Source organism: Mytilus californianus, unplaced genomic scaffold (assembly GCF_021869535.1).
Source record: "Mytilus californianus isolate M0D057914Y unplaced genomic scaffold, xbMytCali1.0.p SCAF_2, whole genome shotgun sequence".
Lineage (NCBI taxonomy): Eukaryota > Metazoa > Mollusca > Bivalvia > Mytilida > Mytilidae > Mytilus > Mytilus californianus.
In genome coordinates this window covers 58,076,675-58,102,090 of record NW_026262668.1, presented here as the reverse complement: position 1 = coordinate 58,102,090, position 25,416 = coordinate 58,076,675, and the positions used below count along the sequence as shown (strand labels likewise).

At 33.9% G+C, this 25,416-nt stretch overlaps 1 long non-coding RNA gene across 1 annotated transcript; it reads left to right on the top strand.

Annotated features, from left to right (window-relative positions):
- The first annotated feature begins 4,390 nt into the window (after positions 1–4,390).
- LOC127730127 (uncharacterized) lies at positions 4,391–23,489 on the top strand. Its single transcript, XR_007994970.1, has 4 exons — positions 4,391–4,506; positions 10,082–10,183; positions 18,730–18,808; positions 23,374–23,489. It is a non-coding gene; the product is annotated as an uncharacterized LOC127730127 (long non-coding RNA).
- The last annotated feature ends 1,927 nt before the right edge of the window (positions 23,490–25,416 follow it).

Sequence of the window (25,416 nt, the reverse complement as noted above, 5' to 3'; positions counted from 1 at the left end):
ATAACAAATATTTTTTTACCTCCCACCATTTTTTATGTGCCTGTTCCAAGCCTATAATTCAGTTGTTGCCGTTGTTAGCTTTCTGTTATATTTGTTTTTTTTTGTTTATAGTTTTAGCATAAAATAAATCAGGGGTCGATGATTTTCTCTTTTGATTTGTTTTTTTTTTCACATTTTGTCATGTAGATGCCTTTTATATATGGGTTTTACTCCTTGTTGAACGCCGTATGGTGACATACAGTTGATCATAGTTGATAACATCCTCACCCATTTTTCTCTGATGGATAGATTGTTGTCTAATTGGCAATCATACCAAATCTTTATCTTTTTATATTATAATGAAATAACTAAATTAACCGATGTCTTTTTTAGACTTATATATTTTAATGTATCATGGTAATCGCATTACCAAAAAAACTTATTATCAACGGAAGTCTTGTTATTTTCTTTTCACATTCTATGATTCTATTGGCTCCCTCTTATGTTGCAGTCACGTCCCTGAACGTAATATTTTATGCCTAAAACTTTAAACAGAAGACATATCGTCATTCGACATCATGAATTGGTAAAGACTTCGCTTATTATTTTTACAAATATGACTGACCTCACAAAACGTTACCTATTAAAATAAGTTGCTTCGCCGAGCACAGCCGGATACGACCGCAGAGGTTCAACCCTGAACAGTTGGGGCAAAAATGGACACACTATTCGCAATTGATACAGGTCTGAATTTGGATTGTAATTAAATATTTGACACATAATAGGTTTCTGACACAGAATAACTGTAGTCAAAGAACTTTAAATTGGTTATATGATTTGAATTTATATTCAATATTTTGCTTTTGTGAAATACACTATGCTGTTGCGAATTGACTCCCCCCCTAAAAAAAAATAAAAAATGTACCCCCCCCCTTTTTTTTGCTTTTGAGCAATACACTATGCTGTTGCAAATTGACACCCCCCCCCCCCCCAATAAAAATATTTGAAGAAATTTTCTTTTTAATTTCTGAAATCTGGAATGAGAAAAAATTGCCCCCCCCCCTTCACAATTTCTTTTCACCCCCCCCCCCCTTTTCCAAAAAAAAAAATCTTTTCAAGATATGGTCATAATCTCAATTCAAATTTCCAATGGAGTTTGCAACCATAATTAACCATTTAAATACATCATAAAAGTCTTAAAATAGAAAATGACATACATAATCATGGCTAAAATTAATATATTAAATATTCCTTAATCAGCATTTTTAAATAGTAACTTCTAAAAATAAATTGACAGCTAATCACCTCAAGACAATACAACATTTCTTTATACATAATTTAAAAGCAGTGTAAGGGAGGTAATCCAAACTTAACATTGTACTTTTTTTTTTAATTGTCCATTAACTAGGAAATATTGTTTTCTCCCTTTTTTGCCCCTAATTCCTTATCGGTTTGAGCCATAACCCCCCAAAGCCAATCCTAACCATCCCTTTGTGGTATGGAAACTTGTGGTATAATTTCAGAGAGATCCATACACCGTTCCACAAGTTGTTGTCTGGAAACTAGAAAAATGCTTATTAGGGCCCCTTTTTGGCCCCTAGTTCCTAAACTGTTAGGACTATAACCCCCAAAATCAATCCTAACCTTCCTTTTGTGGTTATAAACCTTGTGTTTAGATTTTATAGATTTCTATTTACATTTACTAAAGTTCGGAGGTCCGGAAACCCCATGTCTTCGGACGACTCTGACAACGACGACGACGTGATACCAATATACGACCGCAATTTTTTTTGCGGTCGTATGAAAACCATCATATAACAGATGCACATTTCAAAATACTATTTTGAACTTAACTGAAAATGATCAGCGATAAAATTATTTCCGGCTTTTGAAATATTCTTGTTCTAAACATTTATAACGCGGCCGTGGAAGAGAGCACCTTTGTTCTTTGGAAACGTAGTTTATGTTTACGGTTATGAACACTCCCAGTTGAAATCTTACGTTACCTAGTATATTCACAAACGTAAATCGTACGACTTTTTGTGAACTGCTAGCCAGGATCCAACATCGTTCGTTTCCGTCTGTGGTAAAAATGAATTTTGCAATGATGTAAGCATTTTTAATGACGTGAGTGGCAAAATTCGTCTGCTATGTTGACGGATTTTCCAATTTCTGGAAATGGATACAACGTGGCCAGTTATACTGAACCAGTCTTTGCAAGGGTCTGCTTGGGATAAAGTACTTCGACAACATCGGATGAAAATACGTGGTATGCGTTAGTTTAAATAGGAATGACGTTTTTCACTATGGTTTTTTTTTTAAAGTGTTTATTCCAATCCGGATAAGTTCTGAAATAACACTTCTTTTTTTCATGATGTCACAAACCAGTTGAAGTTATCTGGGACTCTGTTTAAACAATTTATTGTGCATACAACTTTTCAGAGACAGGTTTAAACCCACGTGTTTAAACCATTGTAAACACTCCAAACAAAACATTTTTATGACTTTGATTTGTGTTTTATAAAATTGAATCATAATCTATCAAAATTCTTAAATGTTTACTTTCTAAACTTTTTCCTCCCCAGCTCATTATTGTTGACCTTTGTTTTTGCGACACTTGACCCAAAAGTGACTGTTTGTCTTTCCGGATTAGACTAAATAGCGATAAGGTGTATTGATAGTCTATAAATATGAGCATATCTTTTCGCTATATTATTTGTCCCGACTCCGTCAGTGGTATCTGGACATCACAAACGTTATCGTAAAATTTCGTCGTCACAAGCGGAAATATCTGACGCCACAATCGTATTGTTGTAATTTGTCATTCGTGCAATATCCATAACGCGTTATAGTTTGTATGATGTCAGTACTTAGTCTGTGTCGTTGCATATCCCAAAATAGAGATAAGGTCTATCCAAATACTCTGTTTTTGTCTCGCCTGCGAGTCCTATATTCCGTCGTCGGCATCGTCGAGTTGTCAAACTTTTGTTTATTCTGTGATTTTAAGACATCAATACGATGTTGGTCGATAGTTTAGTTCGCCCTATATGTCTTTTGATTTTAAGCAATACAGTTAACGAAAGGAACGGGCCTATCAAACGAACGATCCTACCGTAACAGATTGAAAGAATTATTTCATTTTTGTTTCCTAAGAAAATGACCAACATATCTATGTTTGTTTTAGGATTGGATAAAACGTTGTAAAAAAACGGATGAAAACAAAATATTCTCTGAAACTGACATAGTCAAGATGCTTTATTTTTGATTGGCAACATATTTGTTGCGTTTTTGGAGGACGTGTTTTTCAACAAACAATCGTCTTTCCTATGGGAACTAACTGTGCTCCTGTTCTTACCGAATTGATCCTTTGTTCATATGAAATAGACTCACACGAAGTTCTAGGGAAGCGGAATAAATAGAAGCAAGCATTATATTTTAACTTTACGCTCCGCTATATAGATGAAGTTCTGTGACTACGTTGAACGCATGTCACATGTTGTGAACTTAACATTTCTATACATAGCAACATTCCAGCAAATTATGCATATGGAGTATATATCTTCCAGTTGATAGATATTCCAAGAGCTTGCATATCATGATTTCCTTGATAAAGGACTGCTGCTGCTTCCAAAGAAGCATTCTATCGAATGCTTCTAATGTGCTAAAATTGAAGTCATCCCTTCAAAAGTTTAACAAACACCACCACGAGTTGGTTGACCATCATGGAATATAACCAGATGACCACATACATGTCCCAAATGTCATAACTACAATCCCGTCCTCTTTTCCTCGATAGTGACATTACAGAATTAGACTTATTATCGAAGTGGTATTTGAGCAACATGACGGATATCACATGTGGAACATGATGTGCTATCCATCCGGTGCACCTGAGATAACACCGGTGATTGTGGGGTTTGTGTTCCTAAGTCTTTAGTTTTCTATGTAGAGTTCTGTAAACTTGTATGTATTTTTGTCGTTTTCGTTTTTTGCCACGGTGTTGTCATTTTCTCTTTTACTTATGAGTTTTTGAAATGTCACGTCCTCTATTTAAAAAATGTACATCCCAGTTTTTATTTTTCCAATTTATGTGCGGAAAGATGAAATTGATAGGACAAGGGACAGGAGATGATGAAACTAAACAAGGAAATTTTCTTCAAATAGACGGAAACTGTCAACAGAACGTAAAAATCGAAAATATCGAAATCGTTTCTGAAGAGACAAATTACGTGAGTTAAATTTATTTGTAAACCAAGTTTAACGATTATATTAGGGCTGAGTACTAACCTTTGGTTTTCACTGTCATTAAAAAACCTTTTCGGACATGGAACTTAATATTCTCTGGACCTATTGAAATATATTCTTATTAGTTTGAAACCATTAGTTATTGTGTATCTTTATTGCAGGATCAAACTGTACCATAGAAAATTCAGTTATATTTCCAAAGTCTGGTGTCGCTTTCCTGGTAATATCTTTAAGTAGTTGCACTATTGGCCAGTTTGACGTAAAGCATGACGTTCTTCAACTGTAAGTATTTTGAATGTATATTTTAGGTTTGAGGATGTTAACATAATCACCGATAGCGTGGGAAAATACACGTTCAGGGAAATCGCCATATGACGTTATCGATTTCGGAAAACTAACCGTTTTGAGACAAAGCAATATCTTTGTTCAGATTTAGACAAAGAAGAAGACATTCCGAATGAATGGGCTAAATGAAGATGGATTTGGTTCATTTGACACATTTTCTTTTATTTTAGCAACAAGATAGCAACAATATGAGATTAATGTCGCGATTAAGTAAAAATTCTAGCTAAATTAGTAAAAGAGAGGCGAAAGATACCCAAGGGACATTCAAACTCATAAGTCGAAATAAACTGAAAACGCTATGACAAAAAAATCAAAAGACTAAAAGACAACAGTACACAAAAAAAACATAGAAAACTAAAGACTGTGCAACTCGAAACCCATCAAAAATCGCGGTAGTGATCTCAGGTGCTTCGGAAGGGTAATCAGATACTGCTCCTCGTATGGAACCCGTCGTGTTGCTCATGCAAGTACAAACCCGGTGATAGGTCTAATTCGGAAGGTCACATTCGGGGAAAAGAGGACGGGATTGGGGTTACGACAATTGGAACATATCCGTCGTTATCTGTGAAACAGATATTCCATAATGGTCAACCAACTCGTGATGGCGTCCTTAAAATTTACGAAGGGATGATTTCAACTTCACCACTTGGAACTCTTGTTTTAATAGTTTCCTTGTGAGCAGCAACCCTCTATCAAGGAAATTATGATAGGAAATACAAGCCCTAGAATATCGTCTCAACTGAGAGATATGTGCTCCGTATGCATGCGCTGCTGGAATGTTGCTACATAGAAATTAATAGTTCACAATTTGGAAGCTGAAATCACCTCTTTTGTCGTAAAGTTTTGTTTTCAACCGACCCTCATTGTCAATTTCTAGATGTAAGTCAAGGTATGAGTAAGACTTAGCTGTATCTGTTGTATCCTTTATCTCAAGTTTGATGGACCCCAAGGGTAACTGGAGAATAAAAATATGGTCACTCTTGGTCTTCTTCCGACCGACAGTAAAACCCGTGCCAAAGTGAGGCGTCCGTTTGGCTTTGCGGGATGTACAACAAGTACACTGCCACGTCCTGTCAGAATGGGGACGTTAAATCCGATGCCTCTTGTTGAGATAGAGCCACGCTCTCTGCACGTTAAGAACATATATGCAGCAACTCTCCGAGGCGTCCTTAGGTGGCCTGTTGCAAGACAAAATTTCTGTCCCTATCCAACATATCCTCATTTTCCAGTGGCAGTTAAAATTTTCCCGACCTACACCCGGACGGCCTCTATTACAGAACCTACTTATTGTATTAATTGTTAATTAGTTCTCGTCCTGAGTATGCGTGAAATATTTGCCAGTGGACGATAAGCAACCAACAATCAAGTTTGATGGAATAGATGCGTTCTACATAGTCACCAAACTTTTATTTTTTTCCTAAGAAGCTCCTGTATGAAGTCAGCCTCATATGAATAAAGGAACACGTCGGAAAGAAGAGGAGCACAGTTGGTTTCCATGGGAATTCCGATTGTTTGTTGAAAAACACGTCCTCTAAACGTAACAAATATGTTGTCAATCAAGACATCAAGCATCTTGATAATGTCAGTTTCAGAGAATGTTTTAATTTGTTTGAATCAGAGTGATTTTTTTTTACAAAGTCGATTTATCACTCCCTAAGACAAGATACTTTTGTTTACGGTTATAAAACAAAGAAGGACTAACTCAATAACTTTGAAGACCCAACAATATAACGTTGTTTGTAAGGACACTTGGTGCAATTTAGGTATCCAATACAGTGAAGGAAGTTCCAGTTCTTCATAACAATAAACAGACCTATGATTATCTAGGATTTCCTCCTTGGTAAGTGTCGTGAGGGTATATGTTGAGTTTCAAAAGGAATTGTCAAAAAATAGTGTCCGTGCAATAACTTGAAAACGCTTTGACGAAATCTTTTCAAATTTATAGTTGTTGTTTCCTGTGACTAAATGAAGGTCAAGTTCGATTTTCACGATTTTAGCTTTTATCGTTGCTGAGTTGTAGACCTTTAAGTAGCGAAAAGTGATACTTAGAGCGTTGCCCGTGCAATAACTTAAAAACGCTTTGACGAAATCTTTTAAAATTTAGATATGTTGTTTCCTGTGACTAAATGAAGGGCAAGTTCGATTTTCACGACTTTAGCTTTTTTCGTTGTTGGGTTGTAGACCTTTAAGTAGCGAACAGTGATACTTAGAGCGTTGCCCGTGCAATAACGTAATCAAAGTACTGAAGTACTGAACATCGGTTGACTGCAAGTTCTTGTGGATGGTCACAAGCACTTGTCTCAGAAAAAAAAATCACATATCTATACCTGAAAGTGAGGTTAATGTACAGATATAATTTTTTTCTTAGACAAGTTCATGCGTGGATGATAAATAAATGACAGGGAATTCAACCTCACCGTAATAAATATGATATTGAAGTGATACAAATCAGTATACTCTGGTTTGTTGTTATATATTATAGTAATATTTGTATATTACAGTTACATGTATATATAATTTTCATCCATTTGTATATCATTCTATTCTACTATATTAATAATAGTGCAATGCAAGTGCATGGTGGACACTCTGAGTTCTGTAATAATTCGATTTTTCTAATAGATTGCATTTGAGTAGGCATTCATATTTTCCAGCGAAACTTTCAATCTCCCATGCATGAACTTGAGAGAGAGCGAGGACCGATAACTCTGCATGGGAGATTGCAAACGTTCTTGAGATATGCTTCCGCATGCGTTAACACACATTTTCTGTACGTGTGCATAGATATTAAAGATTTTTTACTTATATATATATTTCTAACGACAAAACATTTTTATATTATTAATTTATGTTCTAAAAAAAATATTTTAAGAAGTATCCATTGAAAAAATGAATTTATAACAAGCGATAAGGAATGTTATTTTGCACTCGATAATGTCCGCGTATTTATCATGTTTATAGATCGGTTACAATCCCAACACGAAAGTTACGTAATGGAAATCTAGGCGACAGCAATACACCGGAATGCCCTCACGGTCATCTGATGTAAAAACGCTTTGACGAAATCTTTTAGAATTTAGATATGTTGTTTCCTGAACCTAATGAAGGTCAACTTCGATTTTCACGATTTTAGCTGATATCATTGTTGAGTTGTAGACCTTTAAGCAGCGAAAAGTGATTTTCACGACTTTAGCTTTTATCGTTGTTGAGTTGTAGACCTTTAAAGTAGCGAACAGTGATACTTAGAGCGTTGTCCGTGCAATAACTTGAAAATGCTTTGACGAAATCTTTTCAATTTAGATATGTTGTTTCCTGTAACCTAATGAAGGTCAACTTCGATTTTCACGATTTTAGCTGATGTCGTTGTTGAGTTGAAGACCTTTAAGTAGCGAAAAGTGATACTTTCCATTTCTGAACCCTACAAAAGTTCATTTATTTTTTACTTGATCCTGTTCGGGGGTCCAGATTTTCAAGATATCATTTTCATGCAGGAAAATCCGGTTTGCTGTCAATCAGACAGCCTCTTGTTTAACTCTGATTTGTAATCCATAATCCATTTGGAAAGAGTATCTACATCTACTTTCTCGCGTTTAAATGACGATAACTGCATGGTTCTCGTGTGTGAATGTCTTGCATTGACTGGTACCAGAGAAGTATGTCAAGATTAAAAAAACACAGCATGTTACGGGTATTACAATCATAAGAACAACATTGAACACCAGGACTGTCTTATGACGTAATATGTACTCAATAACTTGCGGTTTTACCTTAACGCTATGTGTTTTCACCTTTACGCTATGTTTTTTTCATCTTTCCATGATGTGGTTGACCTTTACTGTTTAAGTTATATCGTAACGTAAAGGTAAAACCGCAAGTTATAGATAATATATACGACGTCATATATTATCTAATATAAATGGTCCTGTCGTTCGATAGAATCACGACAAGTTTGGTTTTGTGACATGCAACATTGTAATAAATTGCACATGGATTATGCAACTGAAACTAAAAATAGGCAAAAATTGTGTGGACTGTAAAACCTATACAATAAACAAATGTTTGCGGATGAAAATTATGTACTGTATATGTATGTAAAGCCAATGATAACAAAATATCCCAATATATATCGAATAAATACATGAATGATATCTGTACATCCCAAAGCATCGGAACTGAAACCTGTCAGTTGAGCAACATCATACTAACAATAGCTTTATATTACTGGTAGGGGGAAATCAATGATCGGTTAGCCCTATTGTGGTGCGGCGTGTTCGTAGTACAAAGAGTTGAAAGCTGAAGAAAAAAAAATGGGACCGTAAGTAAATCAGCCAAGAGAATGTTTACCACACCCAAAAATGAAAGATGCTATATATATATATATATATATATATGCAGCGAAGCGACTTGTTCCAGTTTTGGGGCTACGGGGTCAAAACAGGGTCTTTTATAACACGAGCAATAAAAAACCAAAGTAAAAATTTCCCTGCTGTTATCATTCATAACAAGGTTTTATTTCGATTATAAATTAATATTACCCAACTGAACTAATAGTCTGCTGATCTTTGAAAAAACACAAATAAATCATATATAATAAAGCAACAGACAAATGCCCACGTGCATATCACACAACGTTCAATATGACAAATAAAACATTAGAATCAACTTCAGTTTAGTTACTATCTTTTGATACTTTCACGGTTTAAGCCTTATTTATGAATACGTTTTACCGCTGAATTTTTACACAACAAGAGCAACACTTATACGGGTGTTACATATGTAATTGGAATTGTTCAATTGTTCGCCATGTCGGAGTACCACAGTTCACTTCGGCTTCGAATCAGTTCTAAGTGAGGACAACTGCTTGTCTTTTCGTCTTCTTTACTTCTTTGCAAGGTGTTGTGTGTTTTAATTAGTTCCCTTTTTTTGTATCGTCTCGTTTTGCTTCTATTATCAATACAGGATTTGATAAAGAAACTGAAAAAGGAGACCTTTGCCCCAGTAATCTCTAGAAGACGTTTGTCCTTGATTAGATTTGTACGATTCACCGAATTCTTATCTTAATTGCTTCCATTATCGTAATTGCTTATCTTAATCGACTTGCACCTGATGTTGCAACGAACCCTTATACTACATGTAATTGCTTCCATTCTTTCGTGGCTACACCCCTAACTGCTTAAGGAACATGCTTGGGAACATGGACTCTATCTGAATTGAGAAATTCATTAACCGGTATTTCTATCATATGAAAATAAGGAGATGTGGTATAATTGCCAATGAGACAACTTTTCAAACCGTGTGATTGCGCCAGTGTTTGAAATTGCCATTGTCCAAAAGAGGCCCCCTCCAAAAGAATAATGAATTAACGCCGAAACTTATGATAACAGTTATCTTATATAAACATATGAAGTGTAATGAACATGGATGAAAACACAAAATCTAGTGCATATACTATGAGAGTATCTGATTTTGAACCAAAAACCATAATGTACAGCTATCATCTTGTTATCAACAGGACTGAAAAATTTACACAACTTCATGCCAGAGGTTATATTCTAATGTTGGCGTCTTTGCACAGTGAACGTGAGATGAGAATTTGTTCGGAGATACAAACAAAGTGAGTTACAATGGTTTTCTAATTTATTCTTCGAATACAAATATTATTTACAAATAATTCATGGCATTGAGGACCATATGCCATATGCAATTTAGAGAACCGGGAGCGAGTCATCACTCCATAAAGTATATGGACCGATGAGATGTTTATTGGGTCCATTCTGATAAAACTGCCATTTGGTCCGAAGTTATTAATTATTTCTCATGTTATACTGAACTGTCAATGCAACAAGGTCTCATTTCTACCATAAATAAAAAAATATATTTTTATACACATTTTTGTATTTTATATTTTATTTGATTCGGCACACTAACACTGTAAGATACTTAATTTGGGTTAAAATAAAGAGTAGAATGATTTTTTTTTCATTACTTTCCGCTGTCCCGGTCTAATAAAGGATATAAAAGTACAAAAAAGTACAAAAAAAGTAATATTCCCAAATATGAAAGTTATTAGTTTAGACTAAAATATCTTTTTAAAAGAGTCAGCTTATCCATTTTCGGACAATAAACATGTTGCTATGTAAATTTCAAACCATTGCATCTTCCACCTTTAATGCCATGACCCCACGACCAACTAAGTTTTAGCTGATTTGGATAATTTTCTCTACTGTATTAGCCATTCCTTTAAGTAATTGAATAAGCCATCTGTATACATGTACATAATTTGTATCTGTATTTTATCAAATCATTGACGGTATTAGGGTAATATATATAGAATATATGATGTTACTATAGACTCAGACCGACGTTCGGTTTTTAATCGACGTCCGTCCGTTTCTCAAATCGAAATCCGATCTGACAGTGAAGTCTAAAATCTATGTCCGAAATAGTCTTTAGAGCTAATTTCCTAATGCTTGTAGAGTGAGACTTTGGCTGGCTTGCTTTCTTTGTTTGAATAACCGTTTGCTCAAGCATTGTAATTAAGACGACATCTGCAGACAATATAAATAGGCGGAGTAAAACTTGTATTGCCATGTTATGTTTACATGTACAATTGGGAGACAGGATAACATCCAATCAAATTTAAGTATAATGTATACAGGTTTAACTCCGGTGACATGTGCAAGAATATGTCACATTTCCAAGCGAGATAACCCAATCTGTTTATTTTGGACAGTAGATAATTAACGATAACTCTTAACTCCTTCCAATAGATGTCGTTGCATTTACTAATCTTGTTAAATACAACAGAGACATGTCTCTGATAAAAATTAATTAGCGTCTTCACGGGAGTTATAAATTACGATACTTGAGTTAGTGGTTTTTAAAAGGACTATGATATTTAGATCAATACCTCGTCGAGATTATAAATCAATGTACGAAGGGGAAATCATTTTGAAAAATTAGGGAAAAATCCATAATTTTTGTTAACTGATCTTGAATGACATTTTTTAACAAACAGTCATAAAACGTATCTCATGAGTTTTGATTTTTTTATATATCTTTAAAAATACCATCTAGGAGGTTATATGACATCCTTGTTACCAAGAAATTTAAAATTTTAAACAGAGCTGACGACGAAATTGGTACCGGACCGTAGCTTATTGCAGTTTAATCACCATTAGTAATGAAATAATTATATGGCATAATATCAGCTGTATAAACATATTAACACCAGCAAACACAAGTTTGTCCTGCTTTCTAACAATAGGCTATATACATTCATTCATTTCAGTACAATCATTCATTTATGCCTTGGACAAATAAGTGTGCTTTAAAATGATACTATATATGCTTTTGAAGAAATAACTTACAAGCTAGATGTTTTTCATTTTTTAAATGTTTTATGTAAAAACGGCTAAACATATCTCAATCATCTTTAGTTAGGTAAGGCGTAAGCAGACAAAAAGGTTCAATAAATCAAATTTAGACAATTGGTGAAAATTAAAGATATAAATTCTTAGACTAAATAATTGAAGAATAAGTCATTCAACAGTTAAAATATATTTTTATTGATATTGAGCTCTCTCTCTGATTGATAAGTGAAGATTTATCAATTGTAATAACTAAAGACATCATCATCAAGCGAGTTAATTAGTTCGCAAGCGCTTTTATAGTGGGTCTCCCTTTTTATGTGTGTTTAGGAGAAATTCTTATTTGAAAGTTTTCTTTCATATTTCAACTTATTTTCACCCATCTAAAATTTTCTAACTGCTATCAGTGCGATTTGATACTAACAGTATTTATATCTGATGTCCATCTGTCCTTATTTTCAACAGTGCAACAAAGGTATAAAATTTGCCTGAATTAAGTCACGAATAAAAATTCACATGACAATAAGGGACGACATCAAAAGTTCAATGTAGGATAAACAAACTTAATTCACGTAGTTTTTTCACTGACCCCCACCCCCTCTTAACTTAATTTGGGAAAAATTGATTGACCAATACAGATACAGATATAAGTAAAAACGATGTCAAATAAACAAAACTTGCAGCAATTTTTACCACCCCCCCAAAAACTATTTGAATAAAGTTTTTTTATCCTACATTGAATTTTTAATGTCGTCCCTAAATCAAAGCTCATTTATGCGATTCATAGTTTGTCTTTGATAAATAAATCGCCAATTTTGATTATAAAAACTTGGGGAAACATTTTTCTTGTTTGAGATTTTTTTCCAAGCAGCAAGAAAGATCGAAAATTTAAAATAAAAAAAATCAGGGACACAAATTCGTCGGACAAAACTAAATTGATAAATATTAAGAAGGGCCTCTTTTGCTGTGCATAAGATTAAAACTTGTCACCAGGTCTTCAGCAATCGGCTTTTTAATATTCATTTACAATGACAACACATTCATCATTATAACAGAAACCAACATTCAATGTGTTGTAAGCGTTACATTTTTTCACACAAGAACATTTTGAACAGTGTATTTCTAAAATGACCGAGAGACAACTTACATGTGTTTTGTATTGCACCATTAGGTAATTAAAAAAAAACATATATATAGAAAATGACAAATTAAAAGAAGAAATAAAAATATTAAAGCAGCAAATTAAACTATCTATACAAAGATAACACTAATCAATTTACTTCCATGGTCAAACCAAAGAGCGAGGAACACGATTCCCTAAAAAAGAGTGATTTGAAATATTTTTTGCATTAGTTTTCGAGTTCTCAAATTTGTTTTAATAGTTCCACCACATTGATGTAATGTCATTACAGGATGATACTTCCACAACAAACCGTGCATACATTCATAACATGTACATATGTCACCAATTAACACAAGTTGTATTGTATCAGATTCAATTTAATAAAACAAATAGTGGCATCCTGTTGAGCATATATAAGACATCGTAATTGGAGATAGGAAAGGCAATCAAGCGACAGGGTGCCTGCTGATAATAAAATTCATTTGACAATATATCAATTTCGAACTTTTTTAATATACCACCTTTTCATTTTCTTTAAATATTATCGAAATACAAATGACGGAAAAATGTTTTACGGGTGAAAAAAATTTATTAAACAGCGAATCGTTTATTATTATTTAAATGTGAATGTATACTTTATCATTTATCATTAAATACGTTTCACCAAATATGAATAAAAAATATCTTTATAGTTTCTATTATATGAAATTATACGAACTATGAACTATCATGAACAAGAACCCTTATAGTAAAACTCCATTATGTCCTTTGAACCGATGAGCTATCCCGACGAATACAATTTAAGGTGGTACCTAACACTACAGGGAGATAACTCTGTAAAAATCAGCTAAACGTTTTAATTACGTTGTATTGTTAAGGAAATATTAAGCTTCTCAATGATCAAAATTAGTGTTTGTCAAACTGCTATATAACCAATGAAATTTTTCTGATAAAGTGGTTGGTTCAAATTTTTTGAAATTTTTATATTTTTGTCAAAGGGTCAAAGTAAACATTTTGTCAAAATTTTATGAAAATTAAACGAGCCAAATTAATATTAGTCAAGGTGTTGGGTACCACCTTAATATAATTAAATAAATTTTTATTTTGTATTCAATATTTATCGTTTCTATTTGAACAATAAAAAATAGCCACAGTGAATACTTTGAATTTGAACTTATTATGTATTATTTCATTTATTTAAGAATAACCGGAATTTAGTTTACATGTATAACAGTATGATCTCGCTAATGTACCGTAACGTTGTTTTCGTATATTACATTTGTGTTGGGTTTTTTTTTTCAAAGACAACTTTTCAAAACGCCGGAGACCTAAGAATTTCTTAATTTAAACTGACTTTTCTGACATCAAAATATAGCTTATTGACAGGAGTATTCAACAGTATGTGTTAATAGTATTTCCTCCGCATATTAAGTGTGCTTCAATTTTTTTAGTTACTGCTGTCTCGTTTCTTTTGAGGTGATTTATCGATATTTACTGATGTGAGTAAGGGAATTTAGATAATGAAATTTCAAAAAATCGGAGACCTAACAATGAGATAAGATAAACTAGATTTTTTAATAGCACCAGAAAGGTAAATCTATGTAGAATTCGGTCGTATGTGTTAATAAGAATTCAGATGATTAATAAAAATAATATGAAGAATTAATGAAGGGTACCAATTTATTTTCCCATTACTTTCTATGTTAATCGAACATCATTAAAAACATTGCACCCGGGTGTCGCTGATAAGGGTAATCGGCCATTATTGTCCTTCATTCTTGGGTATGTTTATAATATATTGTAATTTGCAGATGTCAGTCTGAATTACAAGGCTTGAGCAAAAGTTCATATACAAACAAAGCAAGCAAGCAAACCAAAGTCTTTCTCTACAAGCCTTAGGAAATTAGCTCTAATACTCGTCCAATATCAATATCAATTATTATCAGAATGAAGTCCCGTCGAAGTCTCCCCTAAATGTATCCATTATGCCCAATTTTAAAGATATATTAAACATTTATTTCCTGTTCTGTATGAATCTTTGTCTTTGTTTTATTCTGCCTAAATATATCCCGAGAGAAGCAACTAAACAAAGTATATAAAATGGGGTAAATTACAACGAGATATCAGATTGTACGGACATTGACATTTTGTACAGATAAAAGTTGCTCCAGTCGACCTACATTATGTCATTCCATTTGTCGTCAGTTTTGTTAAAATTTGTCGTTTTTTTCTCTTTTTTATGCACCCGCCGTAGCGGAGGGGGCATTAAGTTTTACCCTTGTCCGTCTGTACGTCCATCCGTCCGTCCGTCTGTACGTCCCAAAATTGGTTTCCGTTCTCTAACTTTAGTTTGCCATAACCAAATGTTATGAAACTTATACACAATGCTTATTACCACAAAACACAGATCAAGTTTGAATTTTGGTGGCGTCACTTTGACTGTTCTAGAGTCATGCCCCTTTACAAATGGGAAAATTGCTGAATTTTTCGTTTCCGTTCTCCAACTTTAGTTTGCCTCAACCAAATGTTATGAAACTTATACACAATGCCTATTACCACAAAACACAGATCAAGTTTGAATTTTGGTGGCGTCACTTTTACCGTTCAAGAGTTATGTCCCTTTCCAATGGAAAAGTTGCTGAAATATTCGTTTCTGCTCTCTAACTTAAGTTTGCCTCAACTAAATGTTACGAAACTTATAAACAATGCTTATTACCACAAAACTCAGATCAAGTACATATTTGGATAGCGTCATTTTTACAGTTCTTTATAACGTTATATGCAAGCGGGGGCATCATCTGTGTCCATGGCCAGTCTGTGTCCCATGGACACATTCCCCATTAATTTTTCTCATTTTTGGTGCTAATATTCCCAGTGTTTAACTTCCTTTTTTATAGGTTTTGTAAATTTTGTAACGACTGTTTCGTATCAATACAAAGTATCAACGCTCCAAGTCAACGCTTCGAATGCAGGATGACGTGTGCTCGATTCCCGTCTGGGTCAAACCAAAGACTTTGAAACTTGATGATGATGTCAAACCAAAGACTTTGAAACTTGATGATGATGTCAAACCAAAGACTTTGAAACTTGATGATGATGATGATTAAGAAGAAGAAGAAGAAGAAGAATAAGACATGTCACCTAACCCGGACACATTATTCTGACTCCGAGCCGACCAGTCTCTGCTCTTACTCCTTAATGCCGCGTGCTTAGCGGAGAAGCAGCAAATACCAATTTTTAAGTCTTTGGTTTGACCCGACCGGGGTTTGAACCCACGACCTCCCGCACTTATGGCGAACATGCTACCACGAAACAACCGAGGCGGTTTCTCCGGCAAAGACACTCGCAGTAAAAAAATGTGTTCTTTGTATAAGTGCAGTGATATTAGACTGCTACCTTGTGGCTGACTAACACATTAAAATCCGCCTCAGCGTGTTGTCAACCTGAATACGTTTGTATATCATGTATATATGACCGGACTATTTGGACTGTGCAGTGTGAAATTAGTTTTAAACAACATTTTATTTATTCAATTGTTTTAATGTATATTTAGGTTTTGCATTTATTTTATTATTCTGAACTTTGTCGTAAATTTAGGCATAAGTGTTTTACACGGATTATGTGTCATAATCTTGGAAAAAGAACTTAAATTCATTTACTCTATTCATTTGATTATTTATTCTCTGTAACAGTTTAGACAATAATTTACTTAGACGTGTCGGACATTAATTACTCTTCTAAACTATTGTTATTTCTATTTGGCATAACGGTTAATCATCTTAATCCTTTAATTGCTTGTGCTTATATATATTGTTATTGTCTGTATGTTACTTTACATTTGGTTTGGAGTTTGTTGTTCGGTCTTGCCGGACTGCTAAAATAAAAGTTTAAGGAGCGAAATATTCCTTCTTGATTTCCATTTAGCCGGAACGCCATTTTACCCGACTATATCTGGTGGAGGACCCGGGCAACGCATCTTTCGGATACCTTACTCTACCTGTGAAGCTGACCCCCCCCCCCCCCCAGCAAACAGAAAAATGGATACGCGGAGATCCAGAAATTTTGGCCGAGACTGGAGATACCAGATGTCTGATCATGGAACTACCTTTCAGACAAGAAATTTTCAACATATGGACAACTACTTATGTAAGTTTTGTGGAAAAACTGTAAACAATCAATTTCATTTTAGACAATGTATAGCAAAAACGTCATTTTGCTATAAGTGCAGAAGTTTTGGACATTACGCCAGAATGTGTAATTTTCACAGACAACCGGACGTGAAAGTTGTTAAGGTTAAATCGAAATCCAAGTTACGTCGTGACGCAGAAAGAATGAGAAAATTCAAAGAACAGAAAGCTATGTCAATTTTTCCTTGTGCGGAACTCAATACTATTGAACTGATGGACTTCTTTCCAACCTTAGAATATAACAAGGAATTCATAGATAACGTAAGACTCAGGCATGACCGAGTGAATTCAGAGAGAGTAAGATTTAAAATCAATAGCGTACACTATGAGAAGAAGTTTAAAGAGTTAAATCAAAAGCATACCAGTGTTGTTAGCAATCTAGAAAAACTTCAAAAACAAGGCGCAGATGGCCAAAAAGATATGGAAAAATTACGGGAACGCATTACGGATCTTGAAGAAGCTAATTTTCGGATTTACGATCAAAGATGCGAAGCAATCGACCAGCAATACCAATTACAACGCGACAAAGAACATATGCGGGATCGAATCACTAAACTAGAAGACGAATTGGACAATTTTCGAAATAATACAAGAGAAGATAATCATCCAAACCAAAACTATCGTTACAGAGGACGCCACAATCACAGAAGAAACTTTCGGAACAATTTTAGATGAACATTAAGACCCGGATCGTGTCTTCAGGGGCCGAGGGAATATATGACCGGACTATTTGGACTGTGCAGTGTGAAATTAGTTTTAAACAACATTTTATTTATTCAATTGTTTTAATGTATATTTAGGTTTTGCATTTATTTTATTATTCTGAACTTTGTCGTAAATTTAGGCATAAGTGTTTTACACGGATTATGTGTCATAATCTTGGACAAAGAACTTAAATTCATTTACTCTATTCATTTAATTATTTATTCTCTGTAACAGTTTAGACAATAATTTACTTAGACGTGTCGGACATTAATTACTCTTCTAAACTATTGTTATTTCTATTTGGCATAACGGTTAATCATCTTAATCCTTTAATTGCTTGTGCTTATATATATTGTTATTGTTTGTATGTTACTTTACATTTGGTTTGGAGTTTGTTGTTCGGTCTTGCCGGACTGCTAAAATAAAAGTTTAAGGAGCGAAATATTCCTTCTTGATTTCCATTTAGCCGGAACGCCATTTTACCCGGCTATATATATGACAATGGAATGTAAGCAGAATTCCAATAATCAATCAATCAAATAATTCAATTCAAGCTTTTTAAAATCTTGGGCATAAGATGTAGTTTATGGTTTAGAAATTAAGAGGTCTATCTGCGGAACCGTAGCTCGTATGGTCCTTATGACATTTTTTGAAAATTTGCGGAACATCTATGACTTCATAGCAATAAAATTAATTTTGGGAATCTTACAGTGTGTTATGGCATCAAAGTCGATCTGAGTTCAATATATATGCACAACAAATTTTTCTTTTAAAGATTTTTAGATACCAAACTACAGATGATAGCTATTCACAGTGTTGATGAAGGGATTCAAGCTATGATAAACATTGCAAAGGTATAAGGCTAAACAAATAATTTATGTGTTAAATATTTCCAGTCTTTCAATGTTTTGGGTAGGTATGAGTTTTATTGATTTTTCAGATTTATTTTTACCTTGAGAGTAGAATGTATAGAATTATTGATGATAATTTTGAAAATCACTACCAAAAGTGTCACTAAAACATTGAGAAAGGCAATTAAAATAGGGTATGCATGAATACCACCTATTCAAGTTATCTTTATTTTGGCCTGATTTTGCTTTCTGTGTGACCCATAAAGATACTAAAAAATATAACCCCAGACATACTAATTCACAAGTAGAAGACTTATTCATTTTGTAATTTACAAAACCGCGAAAAATGAGATGTCACAAAATTATCATTTTATACATATTTAGTTTAGTCAAGGATGTACATCACAGAGGAGGATTTAGGGGGGGGCCCTTTTGTGGGAAAAATTTGGTTGATAAGGGAATCATTGAAGCATCCCCCTCTTATGGCAGTCAGTGCCCCCCCCCCCCCTGGATCCGCCACTGCATCAAATCATTAACCAGCAATTATAGAACAGTAACAACGATATAACCTCCTTGGGTGTTTGCATTTATTTGGTAGACTCCAGAAATTAATGAGTTCGTGTCCCTAATGTCTATTTTTTTAAATATTTTATCAATACTTACACATCAAAAGTACATAATTTTTATGCAATTATTAACGTAAATATTTCCGTTGATTCTATCGCATTGCTCATAGACGTGTTTATAGAAAAGTCGATACTACTGCTGGCGCTCGTGTTGGATGGAAGATGAATACAATATGATGTGGGAACCATCTCAAAAAGTACAAGTGTTTGATACCGCTGAGATTAATCTTAAACAATTATATTTATTAAAGTACGCAGGAGAAGATCCAATTTATTTTTAAGAACCAAAAAAGATTAAACAAATGGTAAAAGGATGTAGTCGTATAACCACGGAAGCCATAAAGGGACGCATAAAAAAATAATTAATCCGTGATCTTAATCCGTGATCTCGAATTGCTTATCCATGATCACGGATTGCTAATCTGTGATCTCAGATTGATAATCCGTTATCTCGAATTGCTAATCCTGAACTGAATAACTATGACAATTCAATCATACTTTTTTATTAGAAAATAAAACTCGCATTTACTGAAAGCTAGCTCAAAGTCATTAACAACTGATAAATAACTCAAATTCCATTTATACATACGGACACCGTTGTTATTGACTATGAGCTAGCTTTCAGTAACTGCGAGTACTCTAATATTGGTACTTTGCGTCTTTTGTCTGTATGTTAGTTGTTTTTTTGTGCTTCCTGTCAATATAATGAGTCAAGCCATATCCAAATGATTTTTACAGTTCAGGGGCGTTTCTAGGATATTTGAAAGAGGGAACGTAGAATAAAAACTTTTTTGGACCTTTTTTTTGCTAAAAAACATAAAATAATTGTGAAATGCACTCTAATGTAACGGTATAATACAATATTAGAAGATTACGATAGTTTTTTTTGTTTTTTTTTTTTAAAGGGAGGGGGGGCGTACGCCCATTACGCCCTCACCTGGACCCGCCCCTGCAGTTTGTACTTATGTTGTGCTGTTACAACTTACACCACTGTCCAAGGTTATGAAGAGGGTTGAGCGCTCACAAACATGTTTAACCCCGCAATATTCTGTATGAACCTGTCACACTACAGGTGCCTCTTATTCAGTGAATGTCGTTAGTTTCGAATACGCACACTGGTAGTAAACGGAAGATGCTAGAAAACAAATAAAAACACAAAATATAGCCCCCCCCCCCCCCCAGGTCACCTGTTATATGACTAGAAAAGGGGTCCACGATTTTTTTTTTTCTATATATCATAATCAAGCGTCTTTGAATAGATGTAACGGTTTACTTTTCTAATGATTTTGATTTTAGAAATAAAACGTATGCAAGACGGCATTGTTTCCCGTAGTTACAATCTCATACCATATAACGGGCTTTCATTAATGTAAATCAATCGACCCTTCGTGCCCCCATTGTCATCGTGTAAAATGACATTTGTCTGCATTTCCGATTCCAATGGTTTTTATCATCTCGCCAAAGAAGTTGGAGGGGATCTTGTAACGGTACCGTCTGTCCGTCATTCTGTCCATCACACCTTTGTTAATACTATATACTCAACATAGTTTCAGGAATTTGACCAAACTTGGTACATACTTAGTCCTTATGAATATCTAGAATCCTATTGATTTTCAAGGTCAAAGGTCAAGGTCACAGTTGGGCTTGTAATTTATTTAACATCCTTGTATACACTCTAGACTCATCATAGTTCAACATATTTTGACTTTCATTAGCATATACTTGACCCTTATGAATACCTAGAACCCTATTCATTTTCAAGTTCATATAGGTCAAAGTTCAAGGTCACAGTGGGACTTATAATTTCTTTAACACCCTTGTTAACACTCTGGACTAAACATCGTTCCAGGGATTTTGACCAAACTTTGCACATACTTAGTCCATATATGAATATCTAGAACCTTATTGATTTTCAGGATCATAGGTCAAAGGCCATACATCAAAGGTCAAGGTCACAGTTGGACTTATAAATCTCTAACACCCTTCAATATTTTGCCTAGTATTGGGACTAACTTTGAGTTAGATTTCCCTCCAAATTATGCAGTCTTAGCTGACAAAATTTATGCAAACCGTGCACCAATTGTTTACACCATATAAGAGACATCAATTAAGACGGAAAACGCTGAGGGAAAAAAGGAAATGTAAAAAATTAAATAAAAGAATAAATGTTTGAGTGTTGTGTTTATTTTGAACATGCAATAAGAAATTTAAAGACATTCATGGTCCTTGGAACTTTATGGAGACATCAAAGGAACGAACTAAATCAAATAGTTGAATTGTGTGCTGGACTTGTCGAGAGACAAACTGAGTTATTTTCGTATTAAACAAATGCTACCCAATCATACAATGCTTATGCAAGTGACCACAAAATCCCAAATTTGCATTTTAAAATAAATCATCGAGCATTCATCTTGTGTAAAAGGGGGACTTGTATTTTGCAAAATAAATTGATTTATTCTGTTGTTTTTTTTTTAAATCGTTCCAGACTGAGAGTAAAACAATAGTTTGTTTCCACTGGGAGTTAAGGCAGGACAAAAATCTTGTTCCTTTAGTTTTTTGCAATAATTTGTTGATTCTGTAAAAAAAAAGAACCATTCCCCCTTTTTCCATAAAAAATAAAGATTTGCCTTATTGTTTTATTATTTTTGCAATTTTTTAATCAAATAATTACAATTACATGTATGATAATTATCTTCAATATGCCACGTAATTGATTTTAAATACACATTTAATAATTAATTTTGGTTTTTTTAAAAATGTTCGATTGATTATGTCTTGCATACCTTAAATAACGTATTTCATCGCTATCAAACACACCCATACAAGTAATAATAAACTGCTTCGCCGAGCGCAGCTGGATACGACCGCAGAACAGTGGACAGTTGGGGCAAAAATGGACACAATATTCAAGGTTGATACAGGTCTGAATTTGGATTGTGATTGAATATTTGACACATTATAGGTTTCTGACACAGAATAAATGTGTCAAAGAACTTGAAATTGGTTGTATGATTTGAATTTATATTCAATTGAAGATTTCTTGCTGTTGTGCAATACACTGTGCTGTTGCGCAATACTTAGTAAATCTGTTTTCAGACTATATACAAAGAATTAGCAAAATAAATTGTGACCCCCATTTTTTTTCTTTGGAATATTGACAATTTCTTTAATCTTGAGGGAAAAAAAATTGACCCCCTCCTTAAATTTGTTTTTTTACCCCCCCTCCCCCCTCTCCAAAAAAAAATAATATTTGAAGAGAATTTTCTTTTGAAGAATAAAAATTGGGGCCCTTAAAAAAAAAAAAACACAAGTTATTGTCTGAAAACTAGAAAAATGCTTGTTTTAGACCCTTTTGACCCCTAATTTCAGAGCAATCAAAATACTTATACACAAGTTATTGTCCTGAAACTAGAAAAATGCTTGTTTTGGCCCCTTTTTTGGCCCCTAATTCCTAAACGATTGGGACTATCACCCCCAAAAACAATCCCAACCTTCCTTTTGTGGTATTGAACCTTTTGGTTAAATTTCATATAGATCCATACACTTAAACTAAAGTTATTGTCCGGAAACCAAATGTCTTCGGGCGACGCTGACGCCGACGACGTGATATCAAAAAATTTTTTGCAGTCGTATAAAAACCGATAGAGTATTTATACTTTTGGAGATGACCCCCACACCATATAGTATTCATCTTCCATTCAACACGAGTGCCAACAGTAGTATCGACTTTTCTAACATGTCTATTAACATAAATAGTTTTGATTTATTGATTAATGACATACATGTTTGTTATTACATGTATTATATGCAGATATTGTTTTCTCATACTAAACATTTTAATAAAGCTATATACATTTATATGAATTTATTAGTATTCTCTTTTGAGTTTATTCACAAAATTTAGGAGTAAATAAATTCTCTAAACCTTATACAAACTTGTAGGTATTGTGTAAGCCGACCTCAGATGTCATGTTCAGCAGATTAGATAAATTGGCTCACAATTTCAGCATAGACAATACCACACAGTCTGCTTTTGCACAGCTAGGTCTTAGTGAACATCATATCCTTTGAAATTTACTAAGGATTCACATACCTATAATGCATGAACACAGTTCATATTTTCCTGTGTATGCCGGTTGGTTGAAAACATATACTATATGCTCTATTAAAAAATGTATACCTTCGATTCATTTTTATTTCAAAAGTTGAAAATGAATAAATGAATACTATCATAAATCAGTGTCAGCGAAGGTGAAACTCAAATATGGTATCGAATTAACAACTGGTTATAATACCTTGATATGGTGCAACTACTTTTAAAAAGTGTGAACCAGTCAATATGATTCATCACAAAACTTAGCACTTTATAAAAACATATCAAGATAACCATAAAAAGCATACGGAATGTAATTAATATAGAGCAGCCAATCCAAAATAAAAAAGTTGGTTGGTTCATGGTTAGTTAATTTTACCTTTCAAATTCTGAGATCTTGAAAAGTGTCAGCCAGAATCAATTGAAAGATAAGATCTTGAAATGTCTGATATAAGGTGTTACCATGTCAGTTAAAGTGTCTAACACTAGAGAGAGATTGTTCAATAAAATTAAGAATTGGACTGACGAAATATATTTAAGACTGAATAATTTCCAGAATCTGTCAGTCTTAATGTTCTGTATGAACTCTGGCTTAGCCGTAACTTCTATCTTATCATTTAGCACAAATAGCAAACATTATTTCCAAATGTTGTTTTAAATAAATAAATGCCGTTTGATTTCATACGATCCTTAACAATGTTACAGATACACATTTTGCAAGACTGTTTGGGAAGTTTGGCTAATATAGTAAAAGCTAACAAAGAAGATCTATTAGACTGCAGTCTGGATTTGGAAACAGCCGATAAAATGATCAAATTCTTCGACAAACCTGTGGTAGAAAATTAATTACAAATTTGTCTGGTAGAATGCCATAATTTGTAAATCATATGGTTTGATGGATTTCTAAACTGTCTTGGATGTTAACCACTGTAAATTTAGTTTCAAAAAATTCATCAGTTTTTTTGAATTTCATAATGTGTTGATGAATCTGTAGCAGCTCGTTTTCATGAGATTGTAATTTAGCAGGGGCCCCCCAACCAAAGACAAAGTTTGGAGTGGAATAGGTAAAAAGTCTAGATTAACCATAAATGTAGCTCCATAAGGCCCCCCCCCTAAATCTGCCTCTGAATCACATAAGAAATGGATGTATACAAATCATAAACAATAAGACAGAGTAAAGCATAAGTCCCATTCAAATGCTCCAGAAAGGTCAGCAGGTAGTGTGTTCCACTAACAAAAACTTGTTTCTTTTGAAGAGGTGATTAAACCATAACAGCAAGAAACGTTTGCTTAATATGAATTGATGGGTGCATAATGTCTAGAAACCAATATACTTTGCACATTCAGGACAAATACAAATTAGTGCACATTTTAATGTCAAATGAACTACTATTTTTTGTACTTTCTCATAAGGTATGTCACTCTTCCAAGGAAAATTGATGACTGTACCTTCTAACTATCTCCCAAACTAGAGGCAACAATGACATTGACCAATGAACTATGAAAATGAGGTCAAGGTTAGGTGAACGCTGCAAAGAAGACAGTTCAAATTAGAAATCAGTAGGGTCCCATTGTACAAAACGGAATTATAATTCTGATTTATACTAATTTAAATCGCAGTACAAAGCATAATTCAAATATCTACTAGCAGTTATTTATAAAATTCAAATTTGTACTGCAACATATACATTGCAATCATTCCATACAAAATATAATTGACCTTTTGCTTATAGTATCTGAGTAAAGGACTTAAATTGGAAAACATCAAGTTGACCAATGAAACATGAAAATGAGGTCAAGGTCAAATGAACATTGCCAGATGGACATGTATAGCATTCAATAATCCATACCAAAATATATTGACCTATTGCTTACTGGTATATGCTTATAGT